Genomic DNA, 21,530 nt, shown 5'->3' with positions numbered 1-21,530 from the left:
TCTAGCCCAAAGGACCTTTGTCCTTAGTTCTAAGTTTTTAACCTTAGTTATGAGGTTCTAGGTCATAGATTTAAGAACTTGAGTCTTGATTTTGGTTCATGTTCTTGTCATTAGCCATGGTGCCCCAACATTCCTTTTAAGTCAGAATTTAGATTCGACCTATAATTGGTGGCCCTAGACATCCTCTGCGTCCCTTGTGACGTGATCGTGTGATCATGAAGTACCATGGAAGATCTTAGATAGTTTAGAGCGACAATTAGCAATCTTCATATCACCGTAGGATTTGTTAGGTTGAATGACACTATGACCTATATGAGTCACAACCTCATGTATTTATAGATGTGTACAATGAGGATTACATGGTGGGCCTTGATCATGGTAACAAACCAGGAAATCAGTAGATTATCTTTCTATGTATAGATATGACCTATTCTACGTTTAACACCCCTTCCCCCTCAATCTGGATGATGTACTACTAAGTTCAGATTGTGCCTAAAACTGCTAAAAGAAGTAGCTAGTAGTGGCTTTGCCATGATATCGACGAGCTTATTTTGGAAGATATGAGCTGCACATCAAGCTGACGAGTCGATACTCGTTCACGAATGAAGTGATAATCAACCTCAACATGCTTCATCCGTTGATGAAAGATTGGATTGGCGGACAAATAGGTGGCACCAATGTTGTCACACCACAGGCTAGGCGTTCGTGCTTGCGAGATCCCGAGCTCACGCAAGATGTCTTGGATCCAGATTAATTCGGCAGTGGCATCAGCAACTGCCTTGTATTCGTCCTCCTTTCTAGAACGAGAAACTATCGATTGTTTCCTTGAACTTCAGGAGATAAGATTGCCATCAAAGAAGATTGCATAGCCTCCAGTGCTTCGATGGTCATTAGGATTCTCAACCCAATTAGCACTCGCACTAAGCAAATCAGTGTTGGACTTTGTAAGACACGAGCCCATATCAATAGTGTCATGTAGATAACGGAGAATTCGTTTGACTGCCACCCAATGTACAGAAGTCGGGGAGGACATGAACTGGCACACTTTGTTGACATAGAAGAATATATCAGGACGTGGCAGAGACAAAAACGACACTCTAATAGCGAGTAGTATCCACAGGCGAGAGCTTTTCACCACCATCCAATAACAACTTCTCACTAGGAAGCATAGGTGTGGGCACACCTTTGGAGGTGAGCATATTAGTTCTGGACAATAAATTTTGAATGTATTTATGTTGTGTTAGAACAAGTCCATTGGAAGTATGACAAACCTCAATCCCAAGAAAATAACTCAAAGTGCCAAGATCCTTGACGACAAAACATTCCCAAAGCTGTGTAAGAAGTTTCTCAGTAGCTGTAGAAGATGAGCTAATATAATAATGTCATCAACATAGATGAGGATATATATCTGAATGCCCATATGGTTAAAAATGAAGAGAGACATCAGCCTTTGAAGGTGTAAAACCTAGCTGTAATAGTTTGGAGTTAAGGCGAGAAAACTAGGCACGCGGAGCTTGTTTGAGGCCATACAGTGACTTATCCAACTTGTAGGATAACCTGGATGTTGAGAATCCACAAATTCAGGGGGCTGCTTCATATAAATATTTTAATTAAGAAAACCATGAAGAAAAGCATTTTGAATATCAATTTGCCGAATAGCCCAACCACAAGAAATAACAAGATCCAGCTTGTAGAGATAACCAGGATGTTGATACTCCATAAATCTGGGGGTGCTTCATATAAACATCTTCATTAAGAAAACTATGAAGAAAAACATTTTGAATATCAATCTGCCAAATAGCCCAACCACGTGAAATAGCAAGAGATAATAAGAGCCGAATGGTAGTGGGCTTAACAACTCGATTGAAGGTATCATCATAATGAGCACCATACTGCTGTTTAAACCCTTTAGCAACCAGGCATGTTTTGTAGCGATTAATAGAGCCATCTGGCTTTTGCTTGAGTTTGAAAATCCATTTGCAACCAATAACGTTAAGACCAGCACGAGGAGGAACCAAGTGTCATGTCTTAGTTTTTAGAAGTGCTTGGAATTCATCATTCATTGCCTGACGCCAAAGGGGATGCTCCATAGCAGTAATATGTGAAGTAGGTTCAGAGGCAGAAGACCGAACCATAGAATATGTTATTGTTTCATATGTATGCACCTTGAGTTGCTTGATATTGTGATTCAATTTAGTACCATACGGATGAGTAGTAGGTGCAGGATCCACAATTGAGGGGACAACTGTACTAGCCGTTGCGAGGGGAGCAACCGATGCTACTGCAGTCGGTCGACCAGCGGTCGAGGATCTAATCGGGCATTGCACAATATCATCTGCTGGTGGAGGATCCGAGGCCCCAATCATTGACAGAACAACTGATACCGATTCATGCGGTAGTGACACGGAGGATTGCGACGACAATCCCAAAGCTGATGTGGGCACCTGATTTTCAGCATCCAAAGAGTTAGTAGGCATAGATATATGCATATGATCATTCTCCAAATTAGTACTGTTGTTACCCAAATGCAAGGTGTACAAATCAGGGACATTGTGCGTCAGCTGCAAGGTTGGGGAAAAACTGGGTGGCGCTCTCTTGAACAGAAAAACATTCTCATCAAATATGACGTCTCTAGAAATATAGACACAACCAGAATCGGTGTCAAGACACTTATACCTAAAGAAATGTAGTCTAGAAAGACACATTCCTTGGATCGAAAAGAGAACTTTTGTTTGTTATAAGGGCGAAGATGAGGCCAACAAGCACACCCAAAAACTTTTAGTAAGGAATAATTTGGTGGGGGTGTGAAAAAGACGTTTTAAGAGGCATTTGTTATCGATGACACAAGTAGGAAGACGATTGATGAGATATGTAGCTGTAAAGAACGTGTCATCCCAAAATTTAATAGGTACATCAACATGAGTTAGAAGGGTTAGGCTAATTTCAACAATATGACGGTGCTTGCGTTCAGCAGACCCATTTTGTTGATTTGTGTGAGGGCACAAAACCTGATGAGCAATTCCAAGAGAACGAAAGACTGGACACACTTGATTTTAGTATTCAGGAGGCGCGCAACATGAGCTTGGAATTGCAAAAGTATACAAAGAGCTTTTGTACGATCATGCATCAAATAGATCCACGGAAATTTACTGAAATTATCAATGAAGCTGATATAATATTTAAAGCCCCCAACAGATGGAGGTGAAGGACCCCAAACATCCAAAAAAATCAGTTCCAAAGGTGACGAAGACATATGAAAAGAACTAGTGTATGGTAACTAATGACTTTTTGCGACACGCATTACACACTAGGAAAGGTGACTCACTAGCACACGAAATATTATTGAGATACAACATTGACTTTACTACTTGAGACGAAGGATGTCCAAGACGTGCATGCCATTGGGCGTGTGTAGTAGATCTGCTTACTAAGGCGTGCTTGAGATCATCGACATCAGATGGCTTAATAGGATAGAGACCAAACTCACACCTCCCATCTAGAAGACTTTTCCTCGACCGTCGATCCTTAATAGAAAAATGCCAAGGATGGTATTCAAAGAATATGTCATTATCACGAGAAAATTTATGAACGGAAAGAAGATGTTTGAAATTTCAGGCACATGCAAAATAATATGCAATGCAAGAGCGAGCAACAGTATTAATTGAAAATGACCAGTATACAAAATACGCAAACCTGCTCCATTGCCGACTTGAACTTGTTTACCTCCATGATAGCGTTCACGCACAACGAAACGATCCAGGTCACTAGTGATATGATTAGTGGCGCTTGTGTCGCTGTACCAATTTGGATTAATCTTATAAGAGGAAGTAGATTCCACTGTTGTAGAAGGAGGTTCATCTTGATAGGACTCATCCATTCTATGCCAGTAGCGAACAGCAGTATGCCTCACTTTGCCTCAGATCTGGCAGGAAGGACGAGAAGAAGGGTCATGACGATCACCAGGAGGACGAGAGGGCGCGCCACCTTGAGAATGGCCACGACCACGATCCCTACGCCCATGATTCTTCTGCTGTCCACCACGACCAACATAATTGGCCGAAGATCCAGGATTTAACTGAAGTTCAGCCAGATGTTGTAGTTGGCGAGCTTTAAATACCATTAGATGTGCAAACACATCATCAAGCGTGATGGCTTCACTCTTGGTAGTCATTGAGGTGACGAAGGGATCATAGTCAAGGCCAAGACTAGCGAGGAGATAGGCGATCACGTCATCATCCTGCAAGGCAGAGTCAGCGACGACCTGCTTGGTGACCAGCCCTTTGATCTTGCAAAAATAATTTGCAGCAGATAAATCACGTTTCTTGGACATAGAGAGCTCAACACGAATCTGAACAGTGCGAGTATGTGTTGACGATGAAACATCCGTTGCAGGGTATCCCACGCCTCCTTGGAGATAAGCCACATCGTGAAGAATCTCCTCAGACATGGAGGACAGAAGACCACTAATGTTGACTTCTGGCAATTGAGAGGAAAACGTCGACGGAGTAAAAATCGGCCGAAGGAAAACTTCTTCAAAAAAAAAAAAAAAAAAAACGGAAAAAGAAAGGGAGAGAGAAATATTTGCTGAAGACCCGATGGTTGTTATTTGATTAGTTTCACATATTTAAATGACAAACCTATCCTAAATTTAGCAGTAGTGGCACAAACCTTGTGCCCAAAGTTGGCCAAAATGGCCAGCAAAAAATACGCTATTCCATTAAACGGGGAGCGTTAATTCATATATTCAAAAGTAAAAAACAACTAAGGAAATATAAAGAAACGCGTGAATAAAATCATAGCTTTTATCTAACAATCTCCTCCTAAAAGCTGTGGTATATCTACCTTATTGTTTGAACTCAGATCTTTGAGTGTAGTTCTTCAAATTTTACCCGCGCCAGGGACTTGGTGAAAATGTCTCCAAGCTGTTCCTCTGTTCGGATGAAATCAATCTTGATGAGCCCTCGATCTGCACATTCTCGGATGTAGTGGAATCTGATTTCTATGTGCTTGCTCCAGTCATACAAAACTGGATTTTTTATCAGGGAGATCATAGCTTTGTTGTGCACGTATAGCATTGGTGGATCGCTTTCTCTTCCGATGAGTTCTTCCATCAGTCGCGCAAGCCAGACCCCCTGTGTTGCCGCCGTCGAAGCGACAATGTATTCTGCTTCGCAGGAAGACAAAGCAATTACCTTTTGTTTTGTTGATTGCTAGGAGATCGCGCTGCCTGAGAGGAAGTGAGTCATCCCGCTGGTGCTCTTACGATCATCAACGTCACTGACCATGTCACTATCACTGTAGCCGACCAGCTCAAGCTTCTCCTTTTCTCTCCCTGCGTAGTATCTCACACCCCAGCCTCTAGTTCCAGCCACATAGTGCAGGATGTGCTTGACAGCCACAAGATGCTTCTCCCTAAGTGCTTCCATGAATCTACTCACATATCCAACTGAGTAAGCAAGGTTAGGGCGTGTGTTTACCAGATAGCGCAGGCTCCCGACAATGCTGCGGTAATTCTTGGTGTTGACTGTCGTCGAAGTGCCTGTCTTAGCTGGAGCCGGGCCTCCATTGGTGTCCTTGTAGGGTTACTGTCCGCAAGCTTAGTTGTGTCCAGCATCTTCTTTGCATACGTACTTTGGCAGATGGTGATGTCGGTAGTACTCTGTTGCACTTCGATGCCGAGGTAGTAGCTGAGTACACCGAGATCGCTCATCTTGAAGTTCTTTGACATCTCCCTCTTGAATCTTTCGAGGACTTCTATGTCGCCTCTAGTGATTATGAGGTCGTCGACATACACTCCCACAATCAGTCGCTGCTCGTCGTGGCCGTGCGTGTACATGCCATGCTTAAAGACACAACACTTGAACTTCAGCGACAGTAGGGTACTGTCGAGCTTCGCGTTCCAGGCTTGTGGTGCTTGCCTACAGTACCCTACAGTAGGGTACTGCAGGCGCAATACCTTGTCAGGGTTGTTGTTGTCTAGGAAGCCTGGTGGTTGTCGAACATAGACGGTCTCCTTCAACTCTCCGTTCAGGAACGCGAATTTCACGTCCATGTGGTGGACTTCCTAGAAATGATGTGCCGTGATTGCCAGCATAGGTGGACAGATTCCACAACCTTGCCACCGGCGCGAATACCTCCTCGAAATCCACTCCTTGCTTCTGGATGTAGCCCTTCGCCACCAGACGGGCCTTGTGTTTCACAACTTCTCCCTTTTCGTTACACTTCAGTTTGAAGACCCATTTGAGCCCTATGGCTTGGTGTCTCGACGGCATATCCTTAAGACTCCACATCTGGTTCTCGGTGATGGATGTCATCTCCTCCTACATTGCCTTCAGCCAGCACGGGTTCCTTTCTACTTCGGCGAAGGTGTTTGATTCATCTGACCGCTGATGGCATGTAGTTTGGCCACCTCTTGTTCGAGTTCGCGCGCCGCCAGTCCAGGTGGTTCACCTCCTCCCACTAGGTCGTCCATCCTCCGGTACCTTGCCACCAGATCATCATCATGATCGGCATCCAGCGTCGAATCCGCAGTCTGTGGTGTTGCAAACTCCACTGATTTAGGGGGTGCAGCTGCTGGCGGTGGTGATGGTTCCTGATGCTGTGCTCCTCCTTCTTTTGGCTCGGTGACGAGGTACTCCACAGTGAATTGATTTGGGTTGTGGTCTGCCTCGATCACGTCGTTCCACTACCACAAGGTGCTTTCGTCAAAGATGACGTCGCGAGACACGTGAGCTCGCCCCCCGCAGGATCATAGAGTCTGTACGCCTTGCTCCCAGGTTCGTAGCCGATGAAGATGACCTTCAGCCCCCTGAGATCAAGCTTGGCGAGGTGTGGACGCGCTACTTTCATGTATGCGACGCAGCCGAACACTCGGAGATGATGTACTGCTAGTTTTTTTATTGTATCAGGCCTCGTGTGGCGTCTTCCCGTTGAGGCTTCGCGTTAGTGAACGATTAAGGAGGTAGACTACCGTCATTATCGCCTCTCCCCAGAACCTCCCAAGCATCTCGGTCGGTCATCAACAATGACCTTGTTGTCCCGACGATGGTTTAATTTTAGCGTTCCACCACCCACCCCGTTTTTCTCGGGAGAGTAGAGCGCCGTTAGTTGTGACAGCATGCCGAGCTCGTCACAGTGCTTAATGAAGCTCGCTGAGGTGAATTCTCTACCTCAGTCCGTGCGCAGTACTCGCATCTTCTTTCCCGCATTCGGCCTCCGCTCACGCTTGCATGCGCTTAATCGCCTCTACCACCTGGGGTCGCTGGCTTGATGGGCCCGTAGATGTCGCCATGCATGAGCTTTAATGGCTCACCGACGCGGTAGGATGCCTGAGACGGAAAGGGGGTGCGCCTCTGCTTGCCGATGAGACACCCGTCGCATAGCTTATTCATGCCTTCAATTGTTGGGTTGCCGGCTTGATGGGCCCATAGATGTCGCCGTGCACGAGCTCTAATGGCTCACCGGCGCGGTTGGATGCCTGAGATGGAAAGGGGGTGCGCCTTTGCTTGCCGATGAGATGCCTGTCACATAGCTTATTCACGCCTTCAATTGTCGGGTCGCTGGCTTGATGGGCCCGTAGATGTCACCGTGCACGAGCACTAATGGCTCACCGGTGCGGTAGGATGCCGAAGACGGAAAGGGGGTGCGCCTCTGCTTGCTGATGAGACACCTGTCGTACAGCTTATTCACGCTTCAATTGCCGTCAAACCGTGCACCATCTCTTCCTTGTGTAATTTTTGTAGAGCAGGAAAATTCAGGTGCCCATACCTTGTGTGCCACCTCTAAGATACTTCTTCGGTCTTGGCCGAGAGGCTGACCGGTTGCTCTATCTCCAACTCCAGGCTGTAAAGACGGTTTGTCGTGCGTAGTCGTCACAGATTTTGAGTAGCCCGCACTCGATAAAAATGAAGCAGCTGGTCTGCTCGAATTAACCCAAGCTCACAAGGTTAGCTTTGAGCCTCAGGATGTGCAGTAGACGTCGGTCAGCTTTCGATGCTCACCTCCCTTGCCGATGAACAGGATGGTGTCGCGCCCTTCAGCCGTCGCTTAATTTCACCGTCCTGGTGCTCATGCTGCTCGTCCCTTGCTACGCCCAGTTGGAGCTCTTCATCGGGTTCGACGCTCACTGGAGGAGTGGTGCCCCCCATACCTTACGTACTAATCAGGGCCGATGCACATCAACAAGGCCCACTCATTGTGGTTAGACCTCGTCAACATCGGGTACTGTGCATAGAGGCAGGGGGATGGACCCTTCCATGTGTATTTTCGCGCTTTACAATTTCTTCTACTTGAACCTGAGACCGTTGTGTTGTTCGGTAGACGCTCTAACCACTTGATCTATTCAATTTGACTGTTGATAAAGTTGGATCCTCCGCAATGATATACCACCGGTGGATTAAACCAGATACCACTTGTTGACTTTTTGCAATTGAGTCCAAACGTCGATGGAGTAAAAACGGGCCAAAGGAAGTGGAAAAAGGAAGGGAGAGAGAAATATTTTTTGAATACTATTATTATTTGATTCAGTTTCAAATATTTAAATAACAAACCTATCTAATTTAGAAGTAGTGGCACAAATCTTGTGCCCAAAGTTGCCAAAATGGCCAGCAATGCTATTCCATTCACGGGAGCGTTAATTCAGATATTCAAAATAAAAAATAACTAAGGAAATTTAAGAAAACGTGTGAATAAAACCATAGCTTTTATCTAATCGCTAAATACCTATTGATCCTGATCATATCACCGATCATAGGCCGAATTAGAGACTAGGTCAACACTAGTAGCGGTTGAGAAAGGGACCAACTTGTCAGGTGCGGCAATGGTGCCATCGAGGTAGCCGATAAGCTTGATCATATCACCGATCATAGGCCGGATTAGAGACTAGGTCAGCACTAGTAGCGGTTGAGGAAGGGACCAACTTGTCAGGTGCGGCAATGGTGCCATCGAGGGAGCCGATAAGCTTTGTACTCCGTAGGTAGGGGAGGAGCTGGGCGCGCCATATGATGAAGTTATTTTTGGTGAAATAGATTGTGACAGCGTGGTGGAGAGGGATTGGGCAAAAGGTCGACGCCATGGTAGATGAGATTGTGTTGAAGATGGTGGATGGGGAGGAGGAAGAAGATATGATATACATTTTTAATGAATAAACCTTGGCTCCGTGTTAGGTTGAATGACAATGTGACCTATATAGGTCACGACCTCATGTATTCATAGATGTGTACAATGAGGATTACATGGTGGGCCTTGATCCATGGTAACAAACTAGTAAATCAATAAATTCTCCTCATCCATGAGAACAAACAAAAAATCAGTAAATTATCTTACTATGGATAGATATGACCTATTATAGATTTAACAGGATTAAGATTTGGATGGGTCTTTCATGAGTGTCATGTCACTATTTGTAATACCCAAACATCTTATGCCACACAGAGGTTTATAAGAGATTAGAAAAAAAAAAAAAAAAACCTAAACTTGAGTTTAAGGAATCCAAGTTAAAACATGACATAAATACCTTTAAAGTTTGAGATAATTACGAAAATGTCACTGCTTAGGAATATATATATATATATATCTGTCCAACCATTGTATCTTCCCCAAAGTTGGACAGCCTTTAGAAGACACACCAAATCAAATCCAATGGCTTGAATTCATAATGGATGTTGTAAAGCTTTTGTAAGAGAACTTTTTAAGGAAAGATCCAAAAAAATCTATCTCAAATTTACGATAATTCTGGAGGTCTCAACGTTTGTTTAAGCTTCCTTTATAAATTATGAAGATATCGGCATTATTGAGCCTCCCATCAAAAGATATCAACATTTAGTGTTTGAGATCTCTTTCTCGATTTTCTTCTAAATTCAAGAGCTGTATTTCACCTATTTCTTTCTAACTTATTTCTACTCTTTCTAAAAAGGATGGTTCACTAGCTATGAAGAAACCAAGGACGGAAAATGTCTCTAACATATATGCCAAATTCGATCCACCATTAAAGAAGCTTAAGGAAAAGCTTGGCATACAAATTCGTTGGGGGCTAACATACCCCGTTCACTTTTTTGTACCAACAAAGAATGTTTTTATAAAAAAAAAAAAAAAACTTTAAGGCTCAAATCCCTTGTATCTAACCGTTGGATTGAGTTGAAATTTTAATATATATAAGAAATCTTTAACAGCTAAATTCAAAACTTAGGTCGGCAACACTTTCACTCGAGAAAATATTTTTGAGAACTCTGAAATTTTCAAGTTAAAATTAAGATGGATTTTAGAACAAGTAACAACAGTGCAAATTTTGTCTGTAAATAAGGAATTATGGGTAACGTTTTGGGACAAGAATAGTGATCAGAGTTCCTAAAACTAAAAAAATAAGCTTTTAGTTTTCGCTTATTATTTCAATTGATTTCTTCTAAATTCGAGAACTATGATTTACCATTTTCCCTAAATCAATTCCTATAAGTTCTAAATGAGCTCCCCAACATGTCTGGTGAAGGATTTGAGAGCTGAAAGTGTCCCAAACGTATCTTCTTAATTCCACCTCCATTAATGACCTCGTTCAAAAGCGTGAAAATGCATTCGACTTTTAACTTCGTGGGGATGAGAAAAGAAGTTTTTCATGAAGAAATCGGGGCATAAGAAGGTCTCTATAGGGTACCTAAGAAGCTCCCTTTTCTACACAACTTTTGCCTTAACCCAAGAGCTTAAGAAATTGGATGACCACATATAATTTTTTTTTCTTCCAAAATATATCCGCACCTTTATGGGAAGGAAAGAAAAATAGTTGCAGATTGGCTCTCAAGAAATTCATGATGGTTATACATGGATCTATCAAAGAAAACTTGGAGTAATTAGGATCCCAGAAGCTCAAGATCAAAGATCTCGAACATCAAAGATAAGCTAAGTAGTTATTCTGGACTTTTCTAAAGAAATACTTATAGGAATCACTTGAAATACATTATAAACCTCAAATTAAGTTAAGTAACATTAAAATAACTCGCTAAATGAACTCTGTTGCTAACTTTAATTCTTTGCACAATATGATAGGATAGGATTATATATGAAATTTGGTGATCATTGGATAAGAATAAGTAGCTAAACCAAGTAACGATGCAAAATGACCATAATTCTCCTAAGGTAACTTACTTTTGGTTCACGATCCAAATGACCTCCAAATATAATGAAACTTTATAAGAAGCCTTATTTCATGATGTCTAAAGAATATTTAAAGTTTTAGACCATTGGATCACTTTTGGGACTCAATCAAGTTCGTAGTGGTAAATAACCAAAAATACCCTTGAGGTTCCTTAAAAATATTTCAAGGACCAAACACCATCCAAATGACTCGGGATCTTAAGTAAGACCTATATAAAGTCAAGGCTTAAGACGAATGACTAAAATGCCCCAATGGGTTAACCCTAAGATTTATGCATCTAAATGGTTCCAATGCGCGGGGAAGTTTAATATGGGTTATGCTCACTTTAGAATCTTGAATGTTATCAAGAATGATCAAAGTGTGTTATAAGCTTCATGTAACACTTAGGGATCGTCCTTGATTTATAAGTAGACAGGAGGCTACACTAAATCAAGATGATAGGATGCTACCTATTGATAAGTCTTAGGATAACTTTTGATATTTATATAATTAGGAGGCTACCCTAAGTCAAGATGAGCTCTAAGTTCATCTTTGATTTTTAAGTAATTAGAATGTTACTCACGATAAGTTTTAGGGTAACCCTTTATTTTTAAGTAATTAGGAGACTATCCTAAATTAAGATGAGATCTAGGTTTCGTCCTTGATTTTTAAGTAATGAAGATGCTACCCCATGATAGGATAACCCTTGATTTTTAAGTAATCAGGTTGTTATCCTAAGTCAAATGAACTCTAGGTTCGTCCTTGATTTTTAAGTAATCAGGATGCTGTATCATGATAACATTTAGGATAGCTCTTTGTCTCATGATAAGATTTAGGATAGCTCTTTATTTTTAATTAATGAGGTTGGTACTCTAAATTAAATAACTCTTTATTTTTAAGTCATTAGGTTATTACACTAAATTAATTAAACTCTTGATTTTTAAGTAATCAACCTCGTGATAAGCTTTGGGTAGCTTTTGGTTTTAAAATTAATCAATTTGCTACCTTAAGGCCATGAATTAAGACGAGTAAGTTTACTACACACCCATGCCCTAAAGTAGTACTTTATAATTTCCAAGTTCTCTAAGATATAAAGACGGTTAGGTACCACTCAATAAACTAGAATCAAGTACAAGAACCAAGGACTAAGTACGAAGACAAGAATCAAGAACAAGAACTGAGAACTAAGAACTAAGAACCAAGGATAAAAACTAGGACAAGGATCAAGATCCAAGTTCTAATGTTTAAGGAACCAAAACGTTAGAACTAAGGTCCTTAGATAAAAATAAGAACTTTGTACTCAAAACTATGGTCTTTGGGCTAGACCATGACTAGAACTCAAGAACTGAATGAGCCTAAATTCTCAGGACAAGAACAAAAATATGACAAGAAAGATTGTGGTACCCAATGTCACAATCATTCATTAAAGAGAATAGATTGTGACCCTCACGTGCATACAAGACAAGGTGGTGATATGATAGTGGCATCCAACTGGCCATGCAAGGGCTAATACAAGAAGAGTGCCATGGTGAGACCAAGGAGGATGACGCATCATCTAACACACAATAGAGAAGTGCATGAAAGCTAACCCGATACATAAGTAACATAAAGATAGTGATGTCAATATGAAAGTTTGGTTTGTGGAAGGGTCGGGTAGGGCCTTGGCCTTAATCTTGAAAGTGTGGGTTTCAAAGGAAATTTGAGCATGTAGATTTGGAGTCAACTTAGTTCATATGAAATATAAAAAAACTCACCAAATTTGGTGTGAATCAGACACCGAATGGATAGTCCACGACACTGTATGTTCGCCCAACATCATGTCTATACCTACCATACAAAAAATGCATCAAAATGTACCCTAGGGGAAGGCATGATGTCAACTCTCCATCATCTCTGGGCCCCGTGGCCTAAGTGAGCTACGCTGTGGTACATGCGTTTGTCACAGTGAGGGGGAGCGTTGTGAGATGAGTGTCTTAGACGACTTCCTTTGAAATGAGTTTTTTAAAGAAAGTGTCGGAGGTTAGATTATGCATCTGCTATCTAGAATTTTTTTTGTAAATGAACTAGATTGGATACGGGAGGTTCCAATGTCTCGATACGACCTAGATGGATGGATATTTGGGATGTCCCGATGATATTTGATGACTTGGACCGAACGAGCTATGATGGCTGATGAAACCCCTTGACTTGGGATGGGGTCAAAACATGTGGGCCATGTTAATTGGGAACCAAGATGAGAATTGAGTTGTGACATTGCGACATTGCATTGAGAGACCTTGGCTCCAAGTAGAAGCAAGGTTGAGTCGAATGACTTCACCTAGGGTAGAGGCAAGTGAGTTAACTTGTAGAAGATTTAACATGCACGTGCAGGTGGCGTGTGTGAACAAACAAGCTTGAATTTCATATAAGTTATATTCTATTCGCAAAGGCAAACCTCGCCTAAGATCCGAAGAAGCTACAAAAAAATTGGTAGAAAATGTATATGTGGCTTGGATTTCCTTCAAGGCTTGTCATGAGTGTGTCAAGATCATGACGCTTCATAGTTGAAAATATATGATCGTGACACCTAGAACCCTTCATAGACACGATTAAGAGCATTGTACTCATTCCTATTCTCTCATATTTTTCAGATGACAAGGAGCTCATCAAGGATGGAAACAGGTATAGAGCAGGTGTCATATAGAGACACACCGTATTTCAACTATTCAAATAGTTCAAGTTGTTTTGTTACCGAGCATAATGTATTCAAACTCTACTTTAGATTTCTAAATAAAATATATTTATATTTTGTTTTAAATGCGATCATTTTTTTACCATACTTTACCATTGTTTTACTTTGTCTTTTAGTTTAAGTTGTTTTGTTACCGAGCATAATGTATCTACTTTGGATTTCTAAATAAAATGTATTTATATTTTGTTTTACCATATTTTACCATTGTTTTACTCTGTATTTTATATTTTTAAGTTTTTTAACAAATGATTTAAATTATATCGTGTTTGAACTTTCATAGTGCTAGCTCATAAACTTTCTATTTTTGCGATCTCTAATCACTTTTTATTTTCATGTTTATACCAACACTTGAACTTCGTATGCATGTAGTTTGTACTGACAAAATTTTCCTTTGATACTACCATCTGATGTTACAGGTGGGATCATTTGTATTTAAAGAAATTTAGGCAATAGTCTACGTAGGTACGTCATCTTTTATCTTTATGATCATAACAGTGTATAGTTTAATTATGCTTTGAGACATTTGATTGAAACATCTAACCTTTGGCAAATGTTGCCCTGTAGCTTGATGAAAATGTCTCAAAATGGGTGAAACTACTTTTTTGGGTTTTTCATTGTTGGTAGGCTTCAAAATCATCAAATTTTAACTTTTTTCACTATAATTTTCAAAAACATGGACCGGTAGTTTTTTTTAGAATACCCAGATTTTGGTTTTTGCGCTAAGGTTTTTGGTTGTCAGGCCATTAACTCGATGCTATTGGGTCTTCTCTTCTTAATTTTGTTTTAATACAATAAAGAGTCTAAGACGAGAAATTAGGATTTTATAACGGTTAAAATCATGTCAAAATTATCAAATTTTATTATTATTTTTTTTTAAAAATATATTGACCATAAATCGAAAAATGGCAAAAAAATGGCAAGATTAGAGTTTTTGACCTAGGATTTTTGGTGGTAAGGTCACATTAGCTTGATGCTAGAGGGTGCCTTTCTTCTTAAATTTTGTTTTAGTACAATCTCTTATTTACAAACAATGAGTGTAAGTTAGAGAAGTTTGGATTTAGAAAGTGCTTAAAATAATGTGGATTGTAGCATGACAAAACATGTTCCAAAAGTGCTTGTGGTTTCCTATTATCCGCTGCAAGAATGAACCGGTAATGGAATAAAAGAATGATCTAATTCTCACTTTGTTTACATTTGAAAAGCGGTACAGTCAAACCCTTCCTTGCAACATCACTAAGATACAACAAATGATAGCTAATGTATGTACGTATGTATGTATGTGTAGGCTAGCCTTTTTCTTTTGTATCGAGAAAGTCGCTTTCAGAATGAAAAGAAAGCGGAGTATAAATCACTAGGTATAGATAGAAAGTGTGCAATGAAGGGTATAAATCACTAGGTAGCCCGTCTTTCTTAACTCTGGCCAAGCAATGACCACTCCCATGTCTTTCTTGTTCCACTAGCTAGGAGCAAATTCTCTTCTGTCCCTTTCGTTATTACAAACTTTTTGATGTCAAAGGCTAGAGGAAACACCATTTTTTTCATCCTTTTTTCTTTCGTTCGTGTACTGTTAGGATCGCACAACAACGCACACGATCTAGATGAACATAAAGAAATAGGAGAGAGAAAATGGAAGGAGAACTCTGGCTAAAGGATTTGTATTGATGAGTATGTATAAGAGAGAATACAGAGAATATAAAGTACATTTTTTAAGCTATAACTGAGGGGATATATATATGGTTCATTTTACTGTATATAGCTTTACCAGATTTAACCATCTACTATATATAGCTATTTACCATATATAGCTTTACCGAATATAGCTTTACCGGATATAGCTTTACCGGACATAACCGTTGACCAAGCTATAAATAAAAGAGCAGGCTCCATAACCTAACAATTCTCAAACGATCACTGCACCATACTAATTAAGGGTTTGCATAACCTCAATTTTCCAACGTCAACACATTTTGTCAACATGTCTGCTGGATTCTTTGCACCTTCTATCTTCTCCAAACACATATCACTTTCTTTCACTAACCTGCGAGTGAAATGGTATCGCCTTCTAATGTGTTTTGTTCTTGAATGATAGACTGGGTTTTTCACCCGCTGTATGGCACTCTGACTATCTGCATAAAGAATCTTCTTGCACTGCTTCATGCCTAATTCTTCTAGATAGTCTGTCATCCATATCATCTCCTTTCCAGCTTCAGCTATTGCCACGTACTCAGCTTCAGTAGATGAAAGAGCGACGCATTTCTGAAGCTTAGACATCCAACTCACTGCTGTTCCATCTATAGTGTAGATATATCTAGATGTGCTCTTGCTAGAGTCTACATCTCCACTAAGATCAGCATCCACAAAACCTTACAGAACTACTTTGGCATTGCCATAACAAAATGAAGTATTGGATGTACCTCTGAGATATCTCAAAAGCCACTTCACAGCTTCCCAATGTTCTTTCCTTGGATTTGCCATGTACTTGCTAACAACTCCCACTGCATGTGTTATATGAGGTCTAATGCAGACCATAGCATACATCAAACAACCAACTGTAGAAGCGTACGAAACTGATGCCATGTGCTCATGTTCCTCAACTGTCTTGGGAGATTGCCCCTTTGACAATTTAATACGATTTGCCAAGGGGTAGTCCTGGGTTTAGCATCATTCATCCTGAACTTGGACAACACATTCTCAATGTACTGCTCTTGGGATAGATTTAATGTGCCAGCAGATCTATCTCTAGAAATCCTCATCCCAAGAATCTGCTTCGCTGCACCAAAATCTTTCATCTCAAATACTGAAGACAAGCTTGCCTTCAGGTGGTTTATCTCCCTCATACTTAATCCAACAATTAGTATATCATCTACATACAGGAGTAGAAACACATAAGAATCAATGTATTTCTTGAGGTAACAACACTGATCCTTTTCACTCCTGTGGAAACCACTCTTGCACATGAAGGAGTCAAACTTCTTGTACCATTGTCTCGGTGCTTGTTTCAGTCCATACAAGCTCTTATTGAGCTTGCACACCATGTGCTCCTTGCCTGGAGCTGCAAACTCTTCTGGTTGTTGCATATAGATCTCCTCATCTAGATTTCCATGTAAAAACGCCGTTTTTACATCCATTTGCTCAAGGTGCTCCGATGCAACAATACTCAGCAGAATTCGGATAGTAGTTAATTTCACAACCGGAGAAAAGATCTCAGCATAATCAATGCCTTTTCTTTGTGAATATCCTTTAACTAGTAACCGAGCCTTAAACCTCCTTCTGCCATCTGGTTCAACCTTGATTCTGAACACCCATTTGTTCAACAGAGCTCTCTTTCCTATAGGTAACTCAGTCAGCACCCACATATTATTCTTTTCAAGTGAGCTCATCTCATCATCCATGGCTTGCTCTCACTTGGTTGAATCTTCCACTTGTAGGGTCTCATCAAAGTACTTTGGTTCTCCTTCGTCAGTCAGCAACAGATAGTGTAATGAGGGTGAATATCTATCTAGTGCTCTGATAGTTCTGGATGATCTCCTCAACACCTGCTCAGGTGTAACTTGTTGCACGTCTGGTTCTTCAGCAATAGGATCAGGAGTTTCTGGAGCTTCTGTTGTAACATCACTGCGTGAATTTTCTTGCCACTCAAGTTCAACTTCCACTTGCTTTGTAGCGTTAGAGTTTATCTTCTCTTTGTCCTTGTACAAGACATTTTCATCAAAGATCACATCGCAATGTCTTAGGATTTTCCTATTCTTGTCATCCCAAAACCTGTACCCGAACATGTCAGAGTCATAGCCTATGAAATAGCATTTCACAGCCTTAGCATCAAGCTTATCTCTCTTCTCTAGATCAACATGAACATACGCAATACAGCCAAAAGTTCTCAAGTGAGAGTACTTGAGTTTTTTTCCTGTCCATACTTCTTCGGGCAATTTGAACTTCAAGGGTATTGACGGCCCTCTATTAATCAAATATGCTGCTGTGTTCACAGCATCAGCTCAGAATGTCTTTGGTAGTTCAGAATGAATCCTCATGCTTCTTGCTCGCTCATTCAATGTTCTATTCACCCTTTCTGCAATACTATTTTGTCTTGCCTTACCGGGAATTGTTCTTAGTAATCTAATTCCCTCAGCTGCACAAAATGTTTTAAACTCTGATTTGTTGTACTCAGACATTTGATCTTCAAGCCGGTCTGATTCTCAACTTCAGCTTTCCACTTCTTGAAGGTGGCAAACACATCTGACTTGTGTTTCAGAAAATAAACCCATACCTTCCTACTGAAGTCATCGATGAAGGTGACGTAGTACCTTGATCCACCAAGTGATGAAATTGGAGATGGTCCCCAGACGTCTGTATGGACCATTTCCAACTGCACTTTCTTCGGTTCTCTGGCAGCCTTTGTGAAACTAACTCGTTTCTGTTTGCCCATAACACAGCTCTCACAAAGACCTATATCAACAGATTTTAAGTCTTCTAAAGCTTCTTTCGCAGTCAGCATCTTCATTCCTTTGACGCTCATATGTCCAAGTCTATTGTGCCATAGACTTGAATTGGAAGCACTCTTTGCAGCAGCAGTCTTGTTTATACACTCTACAGTAGTGTATAGAGTTTCAGATTTTGTGCCACGTGCAACAACCATGGCACTCTTTACAATCTTCCACGAACTCTTTCCAAACTTTACTGCATAGCCTCTACTATCCAACTGACCAATAGAGATCAAGTTCTTCTTGAGACCAGGAATGTATTTGACATCTTGTAATGTCCACTGATTTCCCGCTGAAGTTTGTATGGAGACATCTCCCTTCCCTTCAATCTCCAAAGTTTTGTTGTCGGCAAGATACACCTTCTCGAAATTTCCTGATTTGAAATTTCAAAACAATTCCTTACTTGGAGACGAATGGAACGATGCACCTGAATCCAAAATCCAGGATTCAACTGGGCTGTTCACACTAAGGATTAAAACGTCCTCAGTATCTTCTGTTGTATATATAGAATCATCGTCATCTTCAGATTTATGATTCTGCTTCTTCTTCAATTTTGTACAATCTGTCCGAAAGTGTCATTTTCCTCTACAGCTCCAATACGTTACGTTGGGTTTGTTTGGAGATTTTTCCTAGTTCTTTGATTTTGATCGCCCATGCTTGTTTGAGCTCTTTGATTTACTTCTTCCCCTTCGATCAACACTGAGAGCGTTGCCTGATGAATCTCCAGTTTCCCGTTTGCGAATACTTTCGCTGAAAACTACATCTCGAATTTCATCAAACTTCAGTTTATCAGATCCTCGGGAACTGCTGATTGCGGCAACAATAGTATCCCATGACTCGGGTAAATATGACTTCAAAATCAACGCTTTAATTTCATCTTCGAAATTAATTTCCACCGAACTCAGTTGACTTACGATCATATTGAATTCATTAATATGATCAGCAATAGATCCACCTTCAGACATCTGTAGATTGAACAATCTCCGCATCAAATATACCTTGTTCATAGCCGACGGTTTTTTCATACATATTTGACAGCGCCTTCAACAGATCTGATGTTGTCTTCTCCTTGATAATGTTGAATGCCACGTTTCTGGATAGCGTCAACCGGATCAGCCCTAAGGCTTGTCGACCCTTGAGCTTCCACTGTTCCATGGTCATGCTATCCGGCTTCACCCCCAACAGGGATTTGTGAAGATCTTTCTGGTACAGATAATCTTCAATTTGCATCTTCCAGAAACAGAAATCGGATCCATCGAACTTCTCAATTCCAATCTTTGAACTTTCCATTTTCACAGATCGTGGTGAATTTCGTCTAGCTCTGATACCAGTTGTTAGGATCGCACAACAACGCACATGATTTAGATGAACACAAAGAAATAGGAGAAAGAAAATGCAAGGAGAACTCTGGCTAAAGGATTTGTATTGATGAGTATGTATAAGAGAGAATATAGAGAATAGAAAGTACATTTTCAAAGCTATAACTGAGGGGATATATATGGTTCAGTTTACTGTATATAGCTTTACCAGATTTAACCATCTACTATATATAGCTATTTACCATATGTAGCTTAACCGAATATAGCTTTACCGGATATAACCGTTGACCAAGCTATAAATAAGAAAGGAGGCTCCATAACCAAACATGTACAACAACCTTAACTGCACAAGTCTGGACCAAGTCTACCTCCATTTCTAGACGAGCTATATGAGGCGGAAGCTCCACGTACCATTTTAAGCTGAGTCTTTCCAGCAATGGGGCCTAGGGACCAGTATGATGATTGGTTTAGGTAGGGTGCCGAACCTACTATGAACACCTGTAGGGATTAGTGTGTGAGGCCTCAATCCACAAACTAATGCATGAGACTCACCCTTGACTTGGGAATGAAGAGAGGAAAGATAACATGTCACAAGACCGAAGCGAGGTTTGAAACCCTACTGCGGGATGAACTCCTCACAAGTCGGGCTGATAGAGATGAGGCCTTTTGGCAAAGCCAAGTCAATTTCAGGCCACCAAACCCTACAATTATTAGGACCTATGGAGTAAAGAGAAGCGTGTACGTTGTCACACTCCCTGCCTTCCAAAGGTGCCTAGAGGACGGGCTAGATTGTGAGCTTATAAACTTGACTTAGTAGAATAAGTCACTAACTTTAGGAGAATTGTTAGTAGACTTTGTAGAATAAGTTACTAACTTAAACTTATGGAGCAACTATAGTAGAATTGGTAGTAGTTGCCAAATTGTGGACCAAGTTTTGTGGTTGTGGACCGAGTTTTATGATTTAATTAGGAAGATTATTAGTGGATTAATGTGAGGAGAAAGTTTAGGAAGCAAGTTAGTGCTTTCTCCAAAATACTCATGAGATGTATGCTTTTTTCACAACATCAACAAATAGAATTGTAAAGCTAAGTGCTTAAGGTTCCTTGTTCCAAAAGATCTCTCCACTCAAATTGTTCTTTTTGCTCCCTTTATTTGTTTTGATATATCTTGATCGTGGGTCATTTCCAACACTTGGTATCAGAGCTCCCAGGATGCTGAAACAAATGTCGTCACCATACAATGTTATCAGAGGAGAAGTGACAACGATAAAGAGCAAAAAGGAGGAGAGCGTAACACTCTAGTACCCATTACTCACAAAGAGTAATTACGCAACATGGTCGATAAAGATGCGTGTCAACTTACAGACACAAGACATGTGGGACGTCATCGAGCATGGTGATATTGAGGAGCATAAGGATAGGATGTCTCTTGTCGCCATCTAACAAGCAGTCCCGGAGGACGTTCTTCTCATGTTGGAAAAGGAGGACTCGATAAAGGCAGCGTGGGAAATGTTGCAAACAATGCATGTGGGGCATTCAAGAATGCACAACCCAAGTCTCAAGCCTACCACGAGATAAAGACTACTAGATGCCACTCTAAACTACTTCCATGGTACTTCATGATCACATGGCCATGTCATAGGGGACGCAGGAGATTTTCAAGACAACTAGTTATAGGACGAATCAAGATCCTCACAAGGAGATACTAGGGCCACCATGGGCCAAAACCAGAAACTAAATCCTGATCAACTTTTAGATATAAGTATCGAGGATCATGAGTACTATGTGGAGTGTCTAAAGGATAAGAATCAAGTGCCAACGACAAGAAAATGAACAAGGATCCAGATCCAAGTTCTCAAACCTATGACCTAGAACCTCAAA

General features: G+C 40.8%; 1 non-coding gene across 1 annotated transcript; it reads right to left on the bottom strand.

Moving 5' to 3' along the window:
- Positions 1–4,108: 4,108 nt before the first annotated feature.
- LOC147792416 (small nucleolar RNA Z247) lies at positions 4,109–4,246 on the bottom strand. Its single transcript, XR_015421561.1, has one exon. It is a non-coding gene; the product is annotated as a small nucleolar RNA Z247 (small nucleolar RNA).
- Between the last annotated feature and the right edge of the window lie 17,284 nt (positions 4,247–21,530).

The sequence above is a fragment of the Cucurbita pepo genome, chromosome 6 (genome assembly GCF_057944985.1).
Source record: "Cucurbita pepo subsp. pepo isolate OVF chromosome 6, ASM5794498v1, whole genome shotgun sequence".
Classification (NCBI taxonomy): domain Eukaryota; kingdom Viridiplantae; phylum Streptophyta; class Magnoliopsida; order Cucurbitales; family Cucurbitaceae; genus Cucurbita; species Cucurbita pepo.
The sequence above is the reverse complement of the archived record's forward strand: the minus strand, read 5'-3'. Positions and strand labels throughout refer to the sequence as shown.